Raw genomic sequence first — 18,948 nt, forward strand, 5'->3', positions numbered from 1 at the left:
GGGTTGGAAAATGGATAGATGGATGCTTTGAAAATCTTCGGTATCAAAATACTATTTTGGAAGTGGGAGTTGAAGCAGCAATGTTGTGTTTTAGGGTTGAGTTCTTTAGATGTTACACCAAACAGTACTACACTTGAAACAGGCAACATTCTTTCTAAAGATGTCAAGTTGGGACAGTTTAGCTATCAGATTAACAAACGAGCTTGATGGACTTAATGGTCTTCTCTTGTTTTTCAAATTTATTTTATTATGTTCTAAGTATTCTTCTGGGACCTCTGGTTCACTTTCAGTATATTATGCATTAAACTCAATTATACTGGTTTATAACATTATATTTTTTTGTATTAAATGTATTTGCAAGGAAGAGGTCGTATAAATTGCATGTAGGATTTTGTTCAGTAAAATTATGTAATACAGTATTAGACTTACTAATAGAAGTAAAATCAGTGAAGACCTTAAATGATCCATCTTAATGCAAAGTCTCACCTTCTAATGTTTATTTTGATGACACATAGAAATGAACTGAAAGTTAGCGTAAACATTAAATTACTTCAATTGAAAATCTAAAATGCAAAGCATGTATTCTGACACTTGTCATCTTAAGTATAAGGTGCAGGACTTACAACTTCCACAGTCAGACGTCTTTAATAATATACTATGAGAAAAGCACTGCACACTGTCATAATCTCACACACCAAGAAAAATATTCTCACCAAATTACTATTTTATTATTACGAGATTATCACTTCCCACTTTTTATACCCTACAATAGATTAGAAAACTTTGAGCAGAGAGAAAAACTGTAAGATCCAAGATTGTTTTTAAAGCTGAAAAAAGTGCTGTGCCTGAGAAGCACTGCAATTATTTTGTAGAATAGCAGGGCTGATTCATATTTGGTGTATTGCATTTTTTGTATTTTTTCCAATTTTGTTGTAGAAAAGAGGGTGGTGCAGAATTTTTGAATAAAAATATCTGGAGATCTATCAGTGTAACAAAGGCAAATATTGATAATCACTGGTAGATGTTCCATGTGGAGCTAAGTGAACAGCAAGATGAAGAGGATATAATGTAATTGTGAAGTTCTACGACAGTATAATATTGTCAAGGGGAAAGCCAAGTCTTGTAGCTAAGGAAGGCACTTGCCACAGGTGGAATCTGTTTTTGCACAGAATTCAGAAAGTGTGTACAGGGATCACTTTTAAAATATACCTTAACATTTTTATAGGAATGTGCATTTATAACACATTTTATCAAGATTTGTACAAAAAGAAAGGTACATGACAATATATCAAAAATACAAAAGTCAAAGACACTTACAGAGTTCTAAATTAAAATTCATGTTAACATTTTAACTTCCATAAAAAGTAATAATTCAGTTTACATTGACATCATTTGCAGAGTTTTATAGTATTGGTTTTGTGTAAAAAATATTGAAATGTCATATCTAAATAGCTTTAGTAGCTAATTTCTTTCTTTATTTAAAACATGACACCAAAGCATCTAATGTCAGAAGTCTAGTATATTTTTTTAATTTAATTTATTTATTGCTTTAATGTAAATACTAAAATATGCAGTCTTTTATTGTAGGATGTAATATCGAGATACAATGTGATATTAATTTAAATAAAAAAATAAATTGATCAGATCTAAAAGCATTATACTAATGTAAAAGTAAATAAAGTACATGTTATTACATATGAAATAAATCCCCTTTCCTACCTTCTTTGAGTCTGCAGCATATAATTCTTTCTATCTAGACACAACCTTGTTGAAGTCAAAGGAACATAAAGATATGTCATTTTTTGAAAGTCAATGTTTCAAGCAGACAGCTATATTTCCTCCATGAGGTCTATTTTACCTTTCTCTGTGTCTCAGAAATTACTTAGCAGTCATTTTAATTTAAACAACTTGTTCTCTCTTCATATCCCAGAAACTGAGTTTCATTACAAAGACTATCTAAACCTTGCTGCTTCCTGTTATTTAACATCCATCATGCACTATTACTTGCTGTTTATGTATTGTGTCACTTATGCTTAATTATCATTAACAAACTTTTGGGTAAAAGGCCACATTTTATAAAAGGCAGTTCATTTCCTGCTTAACACCACTCTTGATATGGGCTGATATAAGACTTCTTCTTTATTCAGCAGTCCCAACCAGTGTTGGGATCTATCATGCTTCCAATATTTTCATTAAAATCTCAGCATTTTATGTTTTTGTTAAGCAATTTTAAATGTATAAAGTAATTTTATTTTAATAGCTGAAACTCACTTTATCCCACATATAGTTGTATGCATATGGATGAAGAAGTGTGTATACATTCAGTAAATAAACAAATTTTCATGCATTGAACAACTGCTTGGAATTGTTCTTTTGTTTACAAAATACTGTTAATAAAAATGAATAACCTTTGTATGTCCTCATATTTTTATTAGAGTATCCATAAAAAGGCAAACAAAGAATATATAAATGGTATCAATTAGATGCCTTAATATGTCAAATGCTTTGGGAGTGCCCTTCACTCAAAACATATTGGGGAGAAAACTTTCATAGACAGCTGCGGTGGGCTGGCGCCCTGCCCAGGGTTTGTTCCTGCCTTGCGCCCTGTGCTGGCTGGGATTGGCTCCAGCAGACCTCCGTGACCCTGTGTTAGGATATAGCAGGTTGGACAATGACTGACTGACTGACTTTCATAGGCAGATGGCATTTCTTGGAGTAACACTAGATTGGGACTCAGTTGAGTTATTTTACACAAAACAACGTACCCTATCTCTTATCTCACTGAATTTCTAGAACCCCTCTCTACCAATCATATCTCAGTGGGGAAAATTACATTAATTGTTTTTATTTTTGTTATTTTGTTTGTTATTAAAATTAGAAAAGATAACATTTTCTCTGTGAGAACTGGTAGAAAGATTGTTTAGGGTTTTAGCAAGAATGTATTAATGTTGTATTAAAATAAACAAACTACTCTTTATTAAGTTAATATATCTGTTCATGTATAAGATATTAATGTGTATTGTATTATGTGTATTGTATTGCTTTTTCTGTCGTTGCACCCAGGCTCTGGAACTCCCTACCCTTAGTGGTTAGGCAAGCCGCTTCAGTCGCCACTTTCAAATCACGCCTAAAAACGCACTTCTTCACATTGGCTTTTAATTCTTAATCTGTTTCATTTTCCACTTACTTTTCGCTATTTCTTTATTTTATTGGGTCCCCCGACCTGTTTTTAGTATTCTCTGTTCTAATTCGCTCTTAATGTTTGTTTTTAACTTTTTGCTCTTAGTCTCACTTGTCTTAACTATACAGCGCTTTGGTCAGTTGTAATGCTGTGTTTTTAAGCGCTTAACAAATAAATATGGTATGGTATGGGTATGGCCTTTTTGGTAACATAACTGAATTTACACAGAACCGGTGAAAGGAGAAGCACTGAAATTGATTTGATTTTTAATTGGATTATAGCTGTTGTAAATACAAGAACACAAATACAGGAAAAGATTTGGGGATTCCACCAAATATAATATAATATAATATAATATAATATAATATAATATAATATAATATAATATAATATAATATAATATAATGCCAGCAAGTATTCACACAAGTCTGTGTCCAAAATGGGACTGAAACAGAAGGATAGAAGTCGGGTTTTTATAGGTGGTGGAGAGGAAGAGGCAGGTCCAGGAGGGAAGAGGTGGAAGTGAGGTCAGGAGGAGGGTGTGGTCTAGAGAGGAATGAGGAAGCTGGTTAGGACTTAGGTCTTCTTGTCCTCTGGTGATCTGTAGAGGAAGGAGATGAGGCGTTAGTGCATATTTGAAAAAAAAAAAGTAATTTCAAAACAAAAGGACCAAATAAAACCTCACAAGCAAATTCTACTCCTGAATTTGTTCTTTAGATATTCATGAGTTTTTATATAGTATTAGGTTTATTTTCAAAGCTTTCTTTTGAGAAATAATATTCAGACAGTAAACAAGAATTCCCTTCACATTCATGATCACTGTGATCAAGCAAAACATCAACATGCTTGTCAAAACAATGGTGCACTATATTGTAAGCACATCTAACGTTATTTTAGATTATATTAGATTTGATTAGATAAACTTTATTAACCCCATGGGGAAATTCAGATGCATACAGCAGAAGAACATCTTTTACAAGTCCCAGGGAGCAAAATGTAAACAAATACAATAAATGATCATAAATGCATAAAAACAAATAAGGAAAAGTAGGAGTCACAAAGCAAAAAAGTTGCTCAAGACAACTCTAATCCTAGCATCAGTGAGCTGCATAAACCAATCTACAGTTGATGCCAGAGCAAGCACACACGCAGGCAGCAGCAACTACACAGACTAACAAGATAAGGCAGGTGTGGATAACTGGTGTGGAGTTAGTCAGCTGTGCTGACAAGAAACTAATAAAGTAGACTGCCAACCAGTCCTATATGTTAACGTTATAATTTCTCATAGAAACACAAAATATATTATGTGCTACACTACCAACTAGTGATTGTGATTGTTGACTTTATCTTTTTCTCATAGAAACAGAGAATGTACTAGGTGCTGGCTGACAGAGGAACAAAAGACTGCTAAGACAAGAAAAAAATTGGAACTCTGGAGGGGATGTTTTCACATGTGCCACATATTCATATGCCAAAGTTGGGGTGGAAGAAGCTCAATTGTCATTGCAGAAGATGGGCAACCCTTAGGAAACCCAAATACAGAAGAGGCTCCATTGAAATACAAAAAAAAAAAATCATTATGGCCAGCTGAACTAGAGCCTCAGCCTGGCATTGATAACATGACCTGCATTACTTCATACAGTAGAGTATGTAGCATGGTATTGCACAATCACAAAATATGCATTGACGGCATTATCAGTATGCATCACCACACACTCCAAATATAATTAAAACAAACAGTAAGAATCAAAACTAATGTGAAGAGAAAGATTTTTAAAATCTGTAATGGTAGTAAGTGCCACCAAATTTTGCAAAATCATAATGACCCCAGCACTAGAATAGAAAAGGTCAAAATTGAGTCTCTACCTATATATACAAAATCATAGTGAGCAAGGAATAACACCACAGTAATGTAAAAATAAATAATAAAGCACAAATAAATAGTGCTCAAAAAGTATGCAAAATACATAAATAAAGTAAAATCTTTAGAAGAGCAAAAAAGGAAAACAACCTCAGACTTTTGGTACTTAGTGCCTAATAAGTTCATAAAAACTAGTAAGCTTGCCTTGTTTTGGTGTATCCTTTATTTTAAAAAGGTAACATGTCCATGCATCAGATTGGTTATGCCAACGTAAGTGTCTTGAAACTCAGAGAAGTATGAGAGATTGATAGTCTCAAAAACAAGAGAGTAATGTCATTACTAGGTAAAAACACTTTGTTAATATCTCACTATCTATAGGAATTGTTAAGTCTTTATACCTAAAACCATAAACAATGAAAACAAAAAAGTGGGCTAACAAAAAAAAAAATAAAGAGAAAAACAAAAAGCAGTAGTATTCAATTCTGGATTCTGAATGTCAGTTCAATTCTATTAAATCTTTTAAATGGAAGTTTAACTCCACTAAGCAGTTTTATTTCAAACAGCTGCTTAAGAGTCATTATCATGGCACAACACCAAATCTTGAAGTTAATGGTTATTTTCTTTTGCCATTTGAAAATCTGTTTTCTCTTTTCTTATATATTTTCCATTAAGCACAAATGCAGCATATGTAAGTAATCAGTTTAATGAGCCAATAATTTTGTCTTTTTAATTTTAGGGTTTTAATATACATTTTGACTAAGGATATCACAGAGGCATAGAAGGTACTGCTCATACTTCATCACTAAAGGAACTGGGGTTCAGTTTCCACATAGATCATTGTCTTTACAGTCTGTACAGTCTTCCTTTGTTCTCTTGAGTTTTTTAAAAATGATCTTAAAGATATATATGTTAGTGTTTGTCGATGAATGATTGAATGTACCATATAACAGACTGGAATTCATTCAGATGTCTGGGTTTCAGGTCTTTTAGGTTAAATGTGTTGATTTTTTTTTGCCATTTTTTTTTTATTGTTATTTTGTGCTCTTAGCAGTTTTTGTGTTTGTAATCATTAAGCACTGATGACATTCCTAATATATACTAAAAGTATGTGGTGCCATGCCACCGACATTGATTATGTTGTGAGCTTAGCTGTTGTAAATTCTCAAGGCAAGCACACCACTGTTGTTGGTGCTCTGTACCAGAACACAGGAGTAGTGCAACTCCTCTAAAAAATTACAAGGAAATCTGAAAAATTACAAGGAAATTTGATTTTATGTTTTTTGGAGGCAAAAAGAGAAAAAAGAACACCATTATTTTGGTTTTAAAAATATGTCTATTTGAAAATGAAGTATGGTTTTTGTTTTGCTTTTAAATATTAGGGACCTGGTACTTTGTACTGAGTAGAATCACCAGGAAAATGAATTTCAGGGGCCTTTTACAATGTTTTTCCTGTACCTAATTGTCAGTCTGTCACTGATTCAATCTGTTTTTTTTTTCTTTTAAGTCTTTGTAGTTTATCTGCGCAAAAAAAACCAACTTCCTGTCTCTTTGAATAAAGACTTTTGTGCTTTACTGGTTTACTGTTTATTTTTAGGATTGTAAGGTTATGAAAGATGGTACTACAGTTCTGAGCATGTTCTAAGATGTTCAAGTCATTTTGAATGACTTAAAAATTAAGTTAAATTTTATTCTTATTTTTATTGCACTTCTGTGATGCCATTTTGGCTCTTTCTTTTGATCATTGGCACTGCCATTTTGTGCATTTTTTGTTAGTAACAACTTCCGTTACTTGCATATGATGGTCAGAATTAAAATTACATGTTGACAAGAGGTCAACACTATTTATCATGTAGTGCTATCTTATGAATCCAAGTTTTTTTTTAGCTAATTTTACCTTAATAGCTAAAAATACCAGATATTCTGAAAATAATTAGATGCCAGAAACAAGTTATTAAATATTTTCACGCCCTCTGTTTTCTCAAGCTCTCACAATACAAAGTTGATCAATTAGCATCCTTTATTTTTAATATTTAACATGGCATACTGTGTGCTGAAGACTATTAAGTATAATTTTAAGCAGTGACATTACATATTCTCCATCTGTCTATAACATCAGATGCTGTTTCAATGTTTTTTGTCGGTATCCATAAAAATTGTATACTCTTGCACTATTTGCTTTTTGATGTGTAGTACTTATATAACAGCTTTCACACTACATAATAGCTTTTCTGTGTTTTCCTCACTCTCCCCTAAGTATGCCCTTGCTCAGTAAAATAATTGAGGTTATCACAAAGCTTGATACACTAGATGTTAGGTTTTTCACCAAAATTCAAAGCTCAAAGATAACAATAATAAGAAGAACAACAACAAAACAAAATTAAAATCAGTTTCTAAATAGTTTGTTTGCTCTTTCTCTCTTGCCACGTCATTCCTTTATTTCTTAAAGTCTGGATTAATAGATGCAGCCATCTTTTATAACATGACTGCACCATGTAGTTTGTGTCTCACAGACATAGCAACCTGCAGTATCCAAAAGTTTAAAAATCACAGTGGCTGTGAAAAACAAGAACTTTAAAATAGCAACAAATCTATAGTGCCAAAATAATAATAAAAATATTAATAAATCTGAATAATGTGGCAAAACCACACAAGTGGCACAGTGGTAGTGGTAGAATAAGAGATCATGGGTTCATGTCTTGAGTCCTCCCTGTGTGGTAGCACTTTGAGTAGTGAGAAAAACGCAATACAAATGTAAAGAATTATTGTTATTATAAAAAATAAAGGAAAATTCTAGAAATAAATGTACACAACAGTAACTCCATGGTTAAAAAAGAAAAACATTTGGCTGCTATGTTGAAGTGACTAGACTTTACAAAAGTATTTTGCTTTGAAACCCAGTATATTAAACTCAAACCTGTGGAACAATTCTAGGCCTTGGTTACTTTCCTGATAAGACACAAATCTCTGTGGTATATGAGAACAAATCATCTCCGCAGAATAATGGATAAATATATATAAAAAAGTCGAGCCAAAGAGATAAGATGGAACTAATTATGATTGAACACAATGATGATAGCAGCAAGGCAAGTGGATACTTCACTGGTATAAATGAGAACCATACGTGGCAGTCAGTGTTAACTTTTGTTTGGGCTGTGATTTTACCCTCTTCTGTTAATTTCTACCAGGCATATATGTAATGTTGGAGTCACATATATGTTAAAATTCAAAGAACAGGACTGAGAACAGTGCTTAAATTTAACTTGTCTGGGAGCTGGCATAGGTTTAAAACAGTGTTCCTTCAGGCGATCCTCATAATTTGACAGCCTTCAAATAGGCAGGGGTTTTAGAAATCATTGCCTTCAAGCATTTAGAGAATGAATGCCATACTTTAAGTAGTGAGGTTGTGTTTGAATAATACACACAAACCTTTGGGGGCTAAAAAAACAATAGGGGTGTGTTCTATGAAATAAACAGAACCCACAACTTTCTACGGTAAATGTTAGTTGCTTATATATGTGTTTAATAAAAAAAAATAAAGTTATTGCATAATTTTGCATTACACTGCTTGTTTTTTCAAGTCTAACATAGTTCTCAACATGCCAGCAAAACACAATGTTTCAATCAATTTTATTCTATTTATTTTTTTTTTTGAAGGACCAGCAAATATTCTCCAAACACTTAAAGAATTAAATTCCTAAAATCCTACCTGCTTGATGACTTTCACAATAATAGAACCAGATGACCCTATTACTGAGCTAGCTTATTTAAATAAAAATTAAAGAAAAAAAATCTAAATGCCTAAAAAATAAGCTTTTGTAAATCACATACATGTTGTCACACACGTGCGCATGGGGACCAGCTGAAGGGCCTAGTCACTTGTAGTTCTACGCCAGGCCAGGGGGCGGCGGAGTGTACTGACTATCTCTCTCAGTCCCTTGCAGACCTTTCCTGGGAAATCTCGCCTCTTGCTGGCCCCAAGGATGACGTCACTTCCGACCAGGAGGACGCCACTCCCAGTTCCTGCTACGATGACGTCACTTCCTTTCCAGGCCTTTAAAACTACCATCTTGCCTCAGTAAAGTCAGTTCTGTTCTGAACTCTGAACCATTCACTTCTTGTACAGAAAACAAGCAATTTTGCAGCCGAGCATATTATATGGGTGGTTGCCCCAAACCTTTGTGATGTCTCTGACTCATTCTTCTGACAATGTAAAGTTTTGATCTTCTTAATTTCAACCATAGGGAGAAGTTTCAGTCATAAACACTGAAAAAATATGTTTGAAATAGTAAAATAAAATAGGTGCTATAGTGGCACAGTGATTAGTACTGTCATCTTACAATTCTAGAGTTCCAGGCTTCAAATACTAACCTGTTCACTACCTGTGCTGATTTCCTCCTTTGGCATGTTGGTTTTCACTGTGTGTAAGTTTCTTGCCACTTCTAAGAGAAGTGTGTGTAATATTGGTATGTGATTCCAAATTGGCGCAGTATAAGTCAGTTTGGATGAGTTCATGAGCATTCTGAGTGGTCGCCTGCCACCCTGCACTGGATAAGTTCCTGCTTAGCGCCCGATGCTGATAAAATAGAGTCTAGCTCTTTTTGATCTAAAAAATGCATTACACAAGTTAGCAATAGGAACACGGGGCCAGGAGTATATTTCCACTGTCAAAATAAGACGTCAAACTGGTGTAGCTCTGTGACAGGAACACTGGACTTTTTCTTTATCACTGGAAAGAGCTGTCAACTTTCATGTGTTATTATTAGCTGTGCTTGCTGTTTAATAGTTTCTTGTTTTCCCTATCTGTCTAACCCCTGACAGATACTACACGTGTTCGGTTTTTGCATTGCTTGTAATCTTCCTAATTTCCTGGTGCTGCTGCACATTTGCATGTCTCGTTTCAAATTATACAAAGTGTTTTGGTTGTGTTTTTACCTTTAAGCATTCTTAAGCTTTTCTTTGTAAGTCAGTGATAGATTTTGTATGCGGAGGGACAGTTTTGCATCATTTTACAGTAAGAGTATAGCAAGGGAGGGTGATAACGTCCTGGAAAGAGAATTAAACAGGGTGGAAGATAAGCCCAAGGGATTTGAAGTCTAAATTCTTACATTGTGTTATGCAAAAAGTAGAAAAAAGTCTCAGTTGCGTGTTATAAAGTAAAAAGCAAGTTATCAGATATACCTGTAAATACATGCAGCACACAAAGCCTTATTGAACACGTAAAACATTAAATCCAACATAAATCAAAAGAGGATCAAAAAGAATTAGTTAAGAGAAATCAGATGATAAAGCAGAACCAGAAAATTAGTGTTAAGTCATCTGGATGATTTATGAAAGCAAAGGTAGATATGAGTATAAATCTGACATAAAAGACAAAAACCACAATTTTTCACTAAAGTACACCATTGAATTTTAACCATTAAGGAATAAACAATACACTTTTTCACAGACTATCAATAATGGATATTAAACACAATGGTAAAATTTAACAGTAACATTAAAATTCAGAATCATTTTTAAAATATTTTTTATCTAATAAGTATGTAGCTTTCAGCATTGTTATGTTACAAGTACAGAACTTGGTGAGAAAAACAAAATTTATTTCAAGTTCAAATAAAGGTTAACTGGATGTGTAAAGTCTTAAGAGGAAAAAGACAGATATTTTTTTAAATAAAGATTGGGGGATGAAATGCAAGTCTGAATTTTTCCTGACTGTTGTCACAGTCAAATCAGTAAACAAAGACATAGTCAAAATACCATTGCACAAAACCGGAAGGCACAAAAACTATAACTAATAGAGACACTCTCAAAATTTTAAGGTTTCTGACAAATCTTAGATAAATTGGAAGTGCATGATCCCTGACCTTTATATCCTCTATTCAGTGACATCACAGGTTGTGACATTCAGATGTTCTGCTTAGCAACGTGGCTAGCAACTGTACACAGGCTAAGTCCAAAATGGCAGCACCCACAAGAAACAAAATAAAATCATTAAAACACGATAAACCTTAAGTAAAAATTCTCTGTATTCCAAAACCACCCAAAAAATGACAAAGGACATGAAATATATGATATACAGTGGAACATCAGTTCACGACCATAATTCGTTCCAAAACTCAGGTCGTAAACCGATTTGGTCGTGAACCGAAGCAATTTCCCCCATAGGATTGTATGTAAATACAATTAATCCGTTCCAGACCGTACGAACTGTATGTAAATATATATATTTTAATTTTTAAGCACAAATATAGTTAATTATACCATAGAATGCACAACGTAATAGTAAACTAAATGTAAAAACATTGAATAATACTGAGAACCTTGAACAACAGAGAAAACTGACACTGCAAGAGTTCGCGCTATAGTGCTAGGAACCACTCGCTAAAAACACTTTTTTAATGAGTATTAAGCACAGGGGAAAAAAATGAACATTTGAAAAATCCGTAATTTAATAAACCGCCAAGAAAAGTAACATTGCAACAATGCAGGCTACGAACCATTCACTGTAAACAGAACTGAAAACAAAAACAAGCCTTTTCTACCTTATGCATCCCTCCCTCCCTCGCTCGCTCGCTCTCTCTCTCTCGTGTGCCTGTGCGTGTGTCTCTCTTTTGCGAGCCTGGAGCACCTGTGTGTCTCTCTAGCACGCTCCTGTGTGTGTGTGCACGCCTCTCTCCCGCATGCTCCTGTGTGTGTGTGCGCGTCTGTCTCTCTCTCGCGCTGCCTGTGTGTGTGCGCGGCTCTCTCTCTCTCGCGCTGCCTGTGTGTGTGCGCGGCTCTCTCTCTCGCGCTGCCTGTGTGTGAGTGGCTCTCTCTCTCTCTGTCTCTCTCTCTGGCGCTGCCTGTGTGTGTGTGTGTGTCTCTCTTTTGTGAGCCTGGAGCGCCTGTGTGTCTCTCTAGCATCTGTCTCTCTCTCTCGCGCTGCCTGTGTGTGTGTGTGTGTCACGCTCTCTCGCTCTCTCTCTCTCTTGCTTGCTGCACAGGAAATGCACAGGGAGAGACTGAACATGTACAAACCGAAAGGGAACCTGGCTTGTTCGTACACAGAGTGTGTGGTCGTGAACTGAGGCAAAAGTTTGGCACACTATTTGGTCGTAAACTGATTTGTACGTGTACCGAGACGTTCGCGAACCAAGGTTCCACTGTATACAGTAAGTCCATAAAGTATTGAAAAAAAAGTAGAATCATAACAGTTTGTGCTATAGCAGCAGTGGATCTGAAGCTAAGGATCTGCGGTGGTATCTGGAAGTTAGCCAGTTCATATCCCCGTTATTGCCAAAAGAAATCCTACTCTGCTGGGCCCTTGGGCAAGCTCCTTAACTTGCAATTGCTCTGGGGTGCTGTACAATGGCTGACCCTATGCTCAGAGCTCAAGGGGTATGTGAAAACTAACAAATTCCTAATACAATAAATTGTATAAGGTGAAAAGTAGAACACCAAATGGACTGAAGTTTGTATTACAGAAGATCAAGGGTTTCTTTTACAACCTGTTTTATCATGTTATCAGATCACCTCAAACACAAAAAGTCAAAGTTACCTCTTAGGTTCTTTTCTTAGTGGTGGAGCACCACCTATATAGCTGTTACCTGTAGCTTGTTACATGTCTCACTGTCCATATTGTACCCCATAGTGTACCCTATACTATCAGAGCCTGGCCTTGTGCACCTTCCCAGCGATGGGTGCAATGCTCATTATCCATTAGATGTCCTTATTCATGATGCAGTCAAGTCTGGTGAGCCCTAGCGACCATTGAAGCATCTTCATTTCCATGGCGTGGATGAGCTGCTTGTGTTTCACATTTGATGGCCAGCATTCACATCCATAAAGGACGACTGCGCGATTGATCGCTTTATAGATTTACTTAGATTTACTTTAGTAACAGATTATATATCCTTAATTGAAAAATGTAAAGAAAGATTCCTTACCAGTGAAAGAGCCTGTTTTCCAAGTGCCCATCAATTAAACAGCAGCAGATAGCAAGCTCCATTTAAATGTGCATATCTGCAGCTGAGCTAAGCTATTTCCAAATGTGTCAGGAAAACAACTGAAAGTTTGTTCTCTCAAAACACAGGAATGTTACTCATTCAGGTTGCTTTTTAAGAATGTACAATTAGCATGCACAAACCTTTGAACATATATGGGCTTTGGCTTAATCAGGCCGATATTGATAAGTAACAAAATATTGGGAATATCAGATGGTTGAGGAAGTGTGGTATGTGGAAATACTGGTGAGCATCTACTGCAGCACAGTTGAGAGTGTACTGATAGAATGGATCACAATCCGGTTTAGGAACACCACAGCTCAGGAAAAGAGATCACTACAAAAGTGGTGAAGCAGGCACAGAATATCACCAGCTCTGTTCTTACCAGAAGAGAGTCCATTTGCACCAAACACTGAAAATAGGACTGATGCGATTCTGCATGGCCCTGCTCAGGCCATAGGTATGCTATTATCAAAGCTAACACCTCTCAGTTCATGAACAGTTTTTATATCTCTGCAGTATGTCTTCTCAATAATGTGCATCATAGCTAGAATAAGTAAAAGTAAAGCTGTAAAAAAGAAAACTGTACAATGGCATACAGTAAATAGATATATAGATACTTAATCCCAAGGGGAAATTCACATACTCCAGCAGCAGCATACTGTAAAAAAACAATATTAAATTAAAGAGTGATAAAAATGCAGGTATAACAGACAATAACTTTGTATAATGTTAACGTTTACAATGTGTCACTGAAGCTGCTCCTCTGTCTGGAGATGATACTGTTTAGTGGATGTAGTGGATTCTCCATGATTGACAGGAGCCGTCGCTCTGCCACGGATGTCAAACTGCCCCAGCACACCACCGCATAGAAGAGGGCGCTTGCCACAACCGTCTGATAGAACATCTGCAGCATCTTATTGCAGATGTTGAAAGATGCCAGCCTTCAAAGGAAGTATAGTTGGCTCTGTCCACTCTTGCAGAGAGCATCAGTATTGATGTCCAGTCCAGTCCAATTGATCATCCAGCTGCACTCCCAGGTATTTATAGGTCTGCACCCTCTGCATGCAGTCACCTCTGATGATCATGGGGTCCATGAGGGGCCTGGTCCTCCTAAAATCCACCACCAGCTCCTTGGTTTTGCTGGTGTTCAGTTGTAGGTGGTTTGAGTCGCACCATTTAACAAAGTCCTTGATTAGGGTCCTATACTCCTCCTCCTGCCCACTCCTGATGCAGCCCACGATAACAGTGTCATCAGCGAACTTTTGCACATGGCAGGATTCGTTGTTGTATTGTAAGTCCGATGTATATAGGCTGAACAGGACCGGAGAAAGTACACAATGACCACAATGTCAGATCTGCAGTTCCCAAGACGCACATACTGAGGTCTGTCTGTAAGATAGTCCACGATCCATGCCACCAGGTATGAATCTACTCCCATCTCTGTCAGCAGAGGTTGGATGGTGTTGAAGGCACTAGAGAAGTCTAAAAACATAATTCTTACAGCACCACTGCCTCTGTCCAAGTGGGAGAGGGATCAGTGTAGCATATAGATGATGGCATCCTCCGCTTCCACCTTCTCTTGGTATGCGAACTGCAGAGGGTCAAGGGCGTGGCAGACCTGTGGCCTCAGGTGGTGAAGCAGCAGTCGCTCCATGGTCTTCATCACATGTGACGTCAGAGTGACAGGCCAGAAGTCATTCAGCTCACTACGAAGTGATACCTTTGGGACTGGGGTGATGCAAGATGTTTTCCAAAGCCTCGGGACTCTCCCCTGTTCCAGGCTCAGGTTGAAGATGTGCTGTAGAGGACTCCCCAGCTCCAACGCACAGGCCTTCAGCAGTCATGGCGATACTCCATCTGGACCCACTGCTTTGCTGGCACGAAGTCTCCTCAGCACTCTGCTTACCTGGGCTGCTGTAATTGTGGGTGGGGGGAAACTCTCTCCCATGCTGGTATCAGCAGAAGGATGGATGGAGGGTGCAGTACTCTGAGGTGAGAGTGGGTTAGGGTGGTCAAACCTGTTATTAAAGAAGTTGTTCATCTGGTTTGCTCTCTCCATGTCTCTCTCGATTGTGGCACCCCGCTTCAAGCTGCAGCCAGTGATGATCTTCATCCCATCCCACACTTCCTTCATGCTGTTATTCTGCAACTTCTACTCCAGCTTTCTCCTGTACTGCTCCTTCGCCGCCCAGAGCTGGACTCAGAGTTCCTTCTGCACGCTCTTGAGCTCATGCTGATCACCGCCTTTAAAAGCCCTTTTCTTCTGGTTCAAAAGGCCCTTGATGTCACTTGTAATCCATGGCTAGCAGCGTACTGTTCTTACTGGAACTACAATGTCCATACAGAAGTTGATGTAGTCAGTAGTGCAGGCAACAACCTCCTCAATGTTCTCATTATATGATCCTTGCAGGATATCCCAGTCCGTAGTTCCAAAGCAGTCTCTCAGAGCCTTCTCTGCCTCAGGGGACCACTTCCTGAATGAGCGTGTGGTTGTAGGTAGCTCCCTCACTCTTGGTTTGTAGTGAGGCTGAAATAGAACCAGGTTATGATCTGCTTTCCCAAGCGCAGGCAGCGGGGTGGCGCTGTATGCGTCTTTAACATTTGCATACAGTAGGTCAATAGTCCTATTTCCTCAGATGTTACAATCCACATACTGGGAGAAGGCAGGTAATGTTTTGTCCAGCGTCACATGGTTAAAGTCTCCAGCGGTTAGCACAAGAGCCTCGGGGTGCTGCGTTTGTAGTTTAGCAACAGCGGAATGGATGATGTCACCTGCTATCTCCACGTCCGCCAGAGGATGGATGTAAACAATGACGTGTCCAAACTCTCTGGGCAAGTAATAGGGACGCAGACTTACGGCCAACAGTTCGATGTCCCTGCAGCAAGTGGAGATTTTGATGTTTACATGTCCAGAGTTGCACCACCTTGTATTCACATAGAGAGCGAGTCCTCCTCCTTCCCGCTTCCTGCAGGTATTTGCGTCTCTGTCCGCTCTAACTGTGCTAAACCCGGGTAGCTCCATGTTAGCATCTGGGATGTTAGTTGAGCCACGTTTCACAAAAACACAACAAACTGCATTCTCTGTAGGTCCTGACATTTTTCACCAGCGCAGCCAGTTCGTCGCTCTTATTTGGTAGCGAGTTCACATTTCCCAGGATCACAGAAGGCACCAAAGGCTTGTATCGCCACTTTCTCACTAGCCTCTTGGCTTTTAGCTTAGCGCTGGCTCTGCTGCCATGATACGACCTTCTTACCTCGTCGGGTAAATAGGGAACCACACCGGCATAGGCCTGTGTTCTCAGTGCTTGAAGTTGATTATATATCCATCAGTATGTTGCCTAGTGATGTAGGTTTCTTGCACTGTATTTGTACTGCCTTACACCACTTGTTTTGTTATATTGTATATGAGTGACTTATACTATGTTTCATGTACCTGACTGGACAGATTGAGTGTGTACATCTGAACCTCTCTACCTACCTCTAATATGATCAGCGTTAGAACAAATTTAGATCCACACACATTGCACATTGTATGCTTCCTATCCATTTTATTATAGAAAGTGGTTAACTCTTTGCATCCATTAATAACTTATAATTTACATAAACATGAAAATATACAAAGCATCAATGAACTATCCCTGTAACATTAAGCTTAATGTAGGAACCAAACCCAGAAGGAGAATCTGATGTAGGGTACACTTGTACACACACCTACAATCACTGGTGGAGTGGTGGCTCTGAGGCTAAGGATCTGCGCTGGTATCCCGAAGGTTGCCGGTTCAAATCCCCGTCACTGCCAAAAAGAGATCCTACTCTGCTGGGCCCTTGAGCAAGACCCTTAACCTGTAATTGCTCCAGGGGCGCTGTACAATGCCTGACCCTGCGCTCTGACCCCAAGGGGTATGCGAAAACTAACAAATTCCTAATACAAGAAATTGTATAAGGTGAAATAACGAACAAAAAAAAAAAAAAAACACTGTCATTTTAGAGTCATTGGAACTGTATGAAAAAATACACAATCAAAGTAGAACAGTCACATTTAACTAGCTGATGACTTACATAAAACATGTCAAATCAAAGTCTATTGGGACCATATGCAGTATGTAACATTTTTCACTATTGAGTGGTGGTGAAGAACACTAAGAATACATTTCCGTGTAAGTACAGTATGCATTTCTAAGATGTAAAACATTAAGGTTATAAGAAACTCACTAAGTAGCCAAGAATGTAAAGTACTAATATGAAGGATCTAAAAACACTCACACAACAATAACAGTACAGCAGTAGATATTGCTAGTGTGCAAGTGCATGTAAGGTATTATACTGTTTGCTGCTACCTCTACAGGAGGAAATGAGTTTTTATTATACTTGACTGTTGTAGTGTTATGTTGGAAGCTCCTCAAAGTGTAGCTGATACAGTTGCTCAAAAGGACTGTCCTAATAAAAAAAAAAAAACATAAGACTGTATAAAAAAAACTGTTCCTGTGAAATTGTAAAAATGACAGAATTTACAGAAGTGAGAAACACAGATTTTTAATATACAAGGAAATTCTAACTTTTAAAATAAATGTGTGCTTTGAGTTTGAAAAAAGGAAAAGCCTAAATTCCTGGCACATTTGCATGCACTGTAAATCTGGAATGCTCTGAATGGATTAATTTAATAGGATCTAATTAATAGTGCACATTTTGTCTTTGCTGTTGAATGTAAAACATCCAAAGGCCAGCTCCTTACAGGCTCTAAACAATTAGCTACACATGATAAGCCAAGGTGGAATTAAGAATTTCCATAGAAACAAAAGTCTCAACTCTGCATCTGTATGTAGTCCTTTTCAGGTCTGCTGCCAGGTTAACAACAGATGTCCAGCTTGGTATTGACAAAACAAATGGCTGAATAGTCCTTCCTCTTTTGTAAGTGACCTGCTCCAGTAATTACAGAACTGAATGCCTTTAAGCATCACCCAACTGCTGTCATTCAAAGTGCAGAAAAAGAGCTTCACTTAATATTTAATTCTTGTAGCATTATTTAGACCAATGCCTGAAACATGCTGAGGTGAATAATAAGCAGAAGCGTAAGTGCTTATTTTCGTAATGTTATTATCCTTTAAGTTAGGTTCAGCTGACTACAAATATTTAAAAAAAGCAATTTTTTAAAAATATAATGAAAGGTTAGCCCTTTCGGTTTTATAGTATATACTGTGTCTGTTGCATTTATTTCAGCCTAAAGCTTTTTACAGTGAATGTTACTCTGTTTTAAATATGGAACAGATTTTGTGTAACAGTGTCTATCAAAAATATAATTGTGTCTAGTTTTTTAGTAGTTCAATAAATTATGAAAAAGATTTTGAAACTGTGCCTTTGTTGCACAGGAAATGTTGTAAGAAACACATCAGTTTAAATTGTACTCTGGGAACTAATACAATAGCAGTTGACTTTCATTCAAAAATGTATAAAATAAAATTAAAATTACATAGTCATTTTCATACTATGACATGATACATTGGGATTTTTTTTTTGGTTTTACTAAACTCTGATGTGTTATGCACAATTCTTATATCGCATAGGGGAGGTAGATCAATATGTTGGTAGCAAGCTTATAATAAATAAAGGTATATTTGAGGAGAAACACAGAGAACTATGATGCATCAAAAATAGAGTTCAAATTCAAAGCTGATATTATTTAAAACAGACAATTTAAATATTTATAATAGCATGATATTTACCATTTTTCATTAAAAATGAGCTTCCTGTGTCTAAATGGATAACATCTGGATACTCCTGTGTTCTTTATTCTTTTAGCATTTCACTGGTGGCACACAAGTTGCTATTTTTTATAATGTTAGTGGGTCGTGAAGGGGGTTACGCTGTGAGTAGCGGCGAGTCTCCATTCAGACAATCGAATGTACTCTGAAGATTGTATTCAACAC

Source organism: Erpetoichthys calabaricus, chromosome 3, assembly GCF_900747795.2.
Source record: "Erpetoichthys calabaricus chromosome 3, fErpCal1.3, whole genome shotgun sequence".
NCBI lineage: Eukaryota > Metazoa > Chordata > Cladistia > Polypteriformes > Polypteridae > Erpetoichthys > Erpetoichthys calabaricus.